Here is a 6,653-nt window from a genome sequence, read left to right as displayed (position 1 = left end):
TTTACCCTAGATTACTTTGAGTGAATCTGTTTTAATGCCACTGATGAATATGAAAAAAAGAGGTAAAAATATTTGAGTTTGATCGTTATACCTGCAAGTTACAGTCTTTTCTAAGCTTTATTATCGATGAATTTTGTTGTATAATATTTATGTGTTATGTTACAGATGATGAATTATGTTGCATAAATAGAAAAAACTATTTCAGTGAGTGAAGAAAAGAAAGGATAATTTCATTTAAAATCCTAGGAAAATAGAATTTACAATAGAATTTAATTCTATTGTTAGATTCTATAATAGAATTTGAATATTAAATTATGTACAATCTCTATTCTATCTAATGAACTGAGTAATTATTTACATATTGGCTCAGTGGTAAAGAATCCACCTGCTAATACAGATGTAGGACATGTGAGTTTGTTCCCTGGGTTGGGAAGATTCCCTGGAGGAGGGCATGGCAACCGACTCCAGTATTGACTGAAGAATCACATGGACAGAGGAACCTGGTGGGCTATAGTCCATAGGGTGGTAAAAAGTTGGACATGACTGAGCACACACACACTTATGTACACAAATTTGATCCTATATACTATATGAGAAATGACCCAGCTATAGATATTATTTTCAATGAACTTGTGATTAAATTTAAAAGAAATATATAACAAAAATAAAACAGTGACTAATACAAATTAGTAAGTAAATAGTGACCTGCCTCTTGAGAAGCCTATATGCAGATGAGGAAGCAACAGTTAGAACTGGACATGGAACAACAGACTGGTTCCAAATAGGAAAAGGAGTACGTCAAGGCTGTATACTGTCACCCTGCTTATTCAACTTATATGCAGAGTACATCATGAGAAATGCTGGGCTGGAAGAAGCACAAGCTGGAACCAAGATTGCCAGGAGAAATATCAATAACCTCAAGAACGCAGATGACACCACCCTTATGGCAGAAAGTGAAGAGGAACTAAAAAGCCTCTTGATGAGAGTGAAAGGGGAGAGTGAAAAAGTTGGCTTAAAGCTCAACATTCGGAAAACTAAGATCATGGCATCTGGTCCCATCACTTCATGAAAAATAGATGGGGAAACAGTGGAAACAGTGTCAGATTTTATTTTGGGGGGCTCCAAAAGCACTGCAGATGGTGAATGAAGCCATGAAATTAAAAGACGCTTACTCCTTGGAAGGAAAGTTATGACCTAGATAGCATATTAAAAAGCAGAGACACTACGTTGCCAACAAAGGTCTGTCTAGTCAAGGCTATGGTTTTTCCAGTGCTCATGTATGGATGTGAGAGTTGGACTATAAAGAAGGCTGAGCACCAAAGAATTGATGCTTTTGAACTGTGGTGTTGGAGAAGACTGTTGAGAGTCCCTTGGACTGCAAGGAGATCCAACCAGTTCATCCTAAAGGAAATCAGTCCTGAATATTCATTGGAAGAACTGATGTTGAAGCTGAAACTCCTAAACTTTGGCCACCTGATGTGAAGAACTGACTCATTTGAAAAGACCCTGATGCTGGGAAAGATTGAGGGCAGGAGGAGAAGGGGATGACAGATGATGAGACGGTTGGATGGCATCACCCACTAAATGGACATGAGTTTGAGTAAACTCTGGGACTTGGTGGTGGGCAGGGAGGCCTGGTGTGCTGCAGTCCATGGGGTCACAAAGAGTCAGATATGACTGAGCGACTGAACTGAACTGAACTGAGCCTATCCCTTCTCCAGGGGAACTTCCCAATCCAGAAATTGAACCGGAGTTTCCTGCATTGCAGGCAGTTTCTTTACCAGCTGAGCTACCTGGGAAGCTCAAATGGGGATGAGAGTAAGGATTAAGGTAAGGAGTATGATGCCCTTTTAGAGCAATTAACCCATCAACCTGATTGGAGTGCGAGAGAAGGAGAGAATGACATGAAAAACAGCTGAATAAATGGATTAGAGTTAAGTTATAGAGAACTATGAAAGCCAGGAGAAGTCTGGAACTGACCCAACTCGACAATCGGAGACATTTTTTTATCTCCAAGGAGGAAAAAGATAATGTTAAAATAGCAGTTTAAGGAGATGCATCTGGCAGCAGTATGTAATGTCATCTGGGGGAAGGAAGATTCTCAGTCAGAGAAGGCGACCAGGCTGCATTTGCTTTAGGTGCGTAGACAGGAGGGATGGTTTTAAAGGATATTTCAAAGGAAAAATTGCCCATGATGTAATTTAAAAAAGATATTTGCTTGACTCAGCTTATTTCCTGACCTCTGTAGCCCTCCACTTCCCCAAAGATGTGGTCATTTAAATCCCCACCTGACCATAGTTTCCAGAACCTACGCTATACTGGGAAATCAAACCCTTCTTAGTCTCCAGACCAACACTTAGTGATTCAATGTCTGTTTCTTGTGGTGTTCAAGTTTGATTACTGGGCTTCTTACTTCTTATAACTGAGCTTTTGACTTGATCTCTTCTTAGACTCTTTTAACTACTCAGTTGTGTTTTCCTGAAATTAAAAAACAAAACCAAAATCTGAAAAGACATAAGCCAAAATGGTAAATGTATAAATAGTAATATAACCCCTTTCTTTTTCTTTCTCATTTTCCTGTTCCCAATATTAAGCTTTTTTGATGAACCATGTAGTACTTTTTAAATGCAAAACTAAGAGATAGAAAAAAAAATTCAAACCCTTGTATTAAAGGGAAACATAATTGGCTAATATGAGTTGCTGACAGTACCAAAGTCGATGTTGCTGTCCTGATAAGAAACACACCTCCATCATAGGAAATAAAAAAGAAAGTCATTTCCTGATCATGGGTGAAAAGGGTGCGGACATTGCTTCATTCATTCAAATTCAGAGAATCCATCTGCAGTCTCAGTTCTCATTTTAAAGTGGAAATAGTGTTTTCTATAAAAGTTCAGCCACAAAGAGCCAAAGAATAAGGTTGTGTGTCCTGAGGAGACAGGTCAGTGACTTGCTGGCAAATAATACTCATTTCTTCACAAGCAGCACACTCTCTGACCTGATCTGACAACCAATTCCTGATGGCTACATCCAACCCAGACACAGAATAGAAATTTGTCCTGAGAAGTCTTCTGTTCAGGTCAGACCTAAAAATATTTATCTTGTCTGATTTCAGAGGATGTCCTGGTCTCTAATGATGAAAAGTCTGATGGCATTTAGGGATCTTCACAGATGAATTTTGCCACCCAGTTGGGCTTCCTCGGTGGATGAGTGGTAAAGAATCTGCCTGCAATGCAGGAGACCTGGGTTCAATCCCTGAATCAGGGAGATCCCCTGGAGAAGGGACTGGCTACCCACTCCAGTATTCTTGCATGGAGAATTCCATGGACAGAGAAGCCTGGGGAGCTACAGTCCATAGGGTCAAAAAGAGTCGGATACAACTAAAAAAATAAATTTAATGAGAGGACATGGATAGCGCATTATTAGCCCCCATCCTAACTGGCCCTACATCCTCCCAAGAATGTGACACCCCCATTAGGCAGTGATATGGAGGACTTCTGTGTGTAAGAAAGCAACCCCTCATTCCCCAAAAGAGCTCCAGTCAGTGAGGGCTCCTCGTTACCTAAGCCAGTAATTCTCCATCCAGGCTCAGCTCAAAATCCCTCGTGCTATGTGGTGTTTAGTCGCCCAGTTGTGTCCTACTCTTTGCGACTCCATGGATTGTAGCCCGCCAGGCTCCTCTGTCTATGGGGATTCTCCAGGCAGGAATACTGGAGTGGGTTGCATGCCCTCGCTCCAGGATATCTTCCTAACCAAACCCAGGTCTCCTGCATTGCAGGCAGATTCTTTACCCTCGGAGCCACCAGGGAAGCCCCTTGAGGAGCATGTAAAAATATACTTGTGTCCAGACTTCAATCATTTCAATTCAATCAACAATCTCTGGGAGGCTGGCCCAAGCATCAGTGTTTTTGTTTTCTGTTTTTAACACCCCATGATCAAGAGTCACCAATGTAAGCAGTCAAAATCTTTCAAGGCACAGGTAGAACCAACATGGTAACTGCGCCGATAGTACATCTAAAAAACCTGAAATCCAACTTGAGAAAAGATTCATTGTAAATCTCTCCAAAGGAATTTGGTTCTGAAAGAATGTGAAAAGATGGACATGAGCAGCAGGCCGGGCTTCGTTCTGAAGGCAGTCTGTGGCGACTATCTGTTTGGAGAGATCAGGAAGAGTCATAAGGCCCCAGGGAGTTTCCAGGGGTGATGACAGGCCATCTCCTCCTCCTCTTCCCACAAAATAGAAGTGGGGATTTCTTCCATTGCTGAACAGTTCTTAGGACTTCCCCAGGCTCCTTAAGAGAAGATACCAAAGTGGGGATCCCCACTCTTGGGGACTCCTGAAGCTTCCTTTAAACTGAGATTCTTGACCCCAGCTGCATTTGGAAGGCACTGAGAGAGGGAATGATATATTGATCTCTGGGCCCCATTCCAGGTCAATTAAATCAGCCTCGCTGGAGGGTGAGGGGTGGATCCCAGATGTAGGTAGTTTTAGAGCCTTCTGGGTGACGATAATGTCGAAAACAGCGGAGAACCACTGCCTTAGGCTGTCTGCCTGGTCACTGCAAAGGCCTCTTCCATTATTCAGACCAATTGGAAAGCATGAAGATTTGGAATTTGGCATTCTTTTTTTTCCCTATCCTTCGGTGGCCCTACATCCCTCCTCATGCAACCAGTGATCTTGTGTTCTGTTTAGTGTTGCCTCCCTCCTATGATGCCTCTCCATCACATCAGTTGACAAAAAATGATCAGGAACACATTCACATTAGAGAGACATAGAAAGTGGATCATCTAGAGTGACTGCTCTCTTAGAGGCACTGACAGAACAAGTAATGAGACTTGTTTATGTGTAGAATAAAGCCCAGGGAATCAAGCTGTAATTCACCAAAGGCAACAGGCTTTGGTGGGGTCCCAATGTCACTCCTCTCGTGCTTAAGAAATGTAGCAACTGTTTGGCTGGAAGAAATGCTCCTTTGTTTCCTCTGTATCATTTCCCTTGGTATTCACTTGAAAGCTGTGTCTCTTGGTATAGGTTCGGCAGGGCAGCTCCTGCAAACACTAAAAGAAGTTGAGGAAATAGAAAAAACCATGGCTGATTCATGTCAATGTATGACAAAACCCACTACAATATTGTAAAGTAATTAGCCTCCAACTAATAAAAATAAATGAAAAAAAAATTTTAAAATTACATATAAAATCATATATATTTATATGTAGAAGTATGTTATAAATATATATAAGTATACATTATAAGTATATATAACTATATATAAATATGTTATAGAAATATATATATTACAAATATACAGTCATCTCTAGGCCTTATTTTCTTCATCTTTAAAATGAGGGAGGGGACTTCCCTGGTGGTCCAGTGGTTAAAAATCAGCCTTGCAATGCAGAGGACCCAGGTTCAATTAATCCCTGACTGGGGAACTAAGACCCCACATCCCACAGAGCAACTAAGCCCACATGCCACAATTACTGAAGGCCACCTGCTCCAAAGTCCTCCCAAGCCACAACACAGGCCACAACTAGACAGTCCATGAACCACAGCAGAAGATCCTGCATGTCGAAACCAAGACCCCAGGCAGCCAAATAAATAAATAAATATTTTTAAATGAGGGAGCTGGACAAGATAATCAAGTCCCATCTAGTTCTCTGACTTTATGGCTCTTTTCTACAACTTATTTATCCACTGACTGATGAGAACCAATCCCAAATAGCACCTATTTGATATTGTTTTTAACAAAACACATTTATTTATGAGACGTGATACATTTTTTAATGAGCTTTAAAAAAAGGTGAGGGGATTACTTCTTTCTAATAAAATTGAAGAACTTAAAAGTTTCAAGTCCTAGTGATAAAAATAAGTCATGTGACTTTCAGCTAGATGCCAGGATGACTCTGTTTCCACATTTATCACCATTAAAACCGCTACCATTTATCCCAAAAGTGTTTTAATATTGAAGTACTTAAGAATGAATTATTTTTTTTTAAGTCTGGGATTCAGTAAAGAGGATGTAAATAACTTGAGTCTAGAAAAAATCGAGACAGTCTACATGCTGAAAATTTCTTAGGTTTGGAGTTTATTTTCTACCAAGTGGTTAAAAGATAAAATGGCTTAAATCTCTGATAAGTTAAAAAAAAAAAACTTAAAACCTTTACCAATGCAAGGTATTTTTAACAAATCTTGATTCACACGTGTGAGCTAATATAGGCATTTTCATCTTCCATGCCCTCCTGAAGTTTGGAAATTGGCTAAAGAAGGTAGGTTTCTTTCAATGCAATGAATTCTAAATTGAAAACCATACTGCAACTGGACTGTCCAGTATTTCACCTCTGAAGAGTAACATATAGCTTTTAACTAAACCCACTTACATTTTCTAATTTAATCTTCCTAAACAGATCTTTGAAAGGAAAGGCAGGTCTTGGCCATCCCATTTTTCAGATGAGAAAATTAATGCAGATTTTTGTTGTAGTTATTTGTTCTAATCTAGAAGCACAGAATCAGTCACCTGATTTTAAGCTGGATTCTATTACGACACATTTTCTCCACACCTGTTGTGGTTGTAAACTGCATTGTGCTTATGTTCAAGAAACAGGTCATAAAACCCCACAGGCTTTCCTACTGCTGGAGAAATAGGTCTCCATCCACACCA

The sequence above is a fragment of the Odocoileus virginianus genome, chromosome 15 (assembly GCF_023699985.2).
Source record: "Odocoileus virginianus isolate 20LAN1187 ecotype Illinois chromosome 15, Ovbor_1.2, whole genome shotgun sequence".
NCBI lineage: Eukaryota > Metazoa > Chordata > Mammalia > Artiodactyla > Cervidae > Odocoileus > Odocoileus virginianus.
This window is presented reverse-complemented; position numbering follows the sequence as displayed.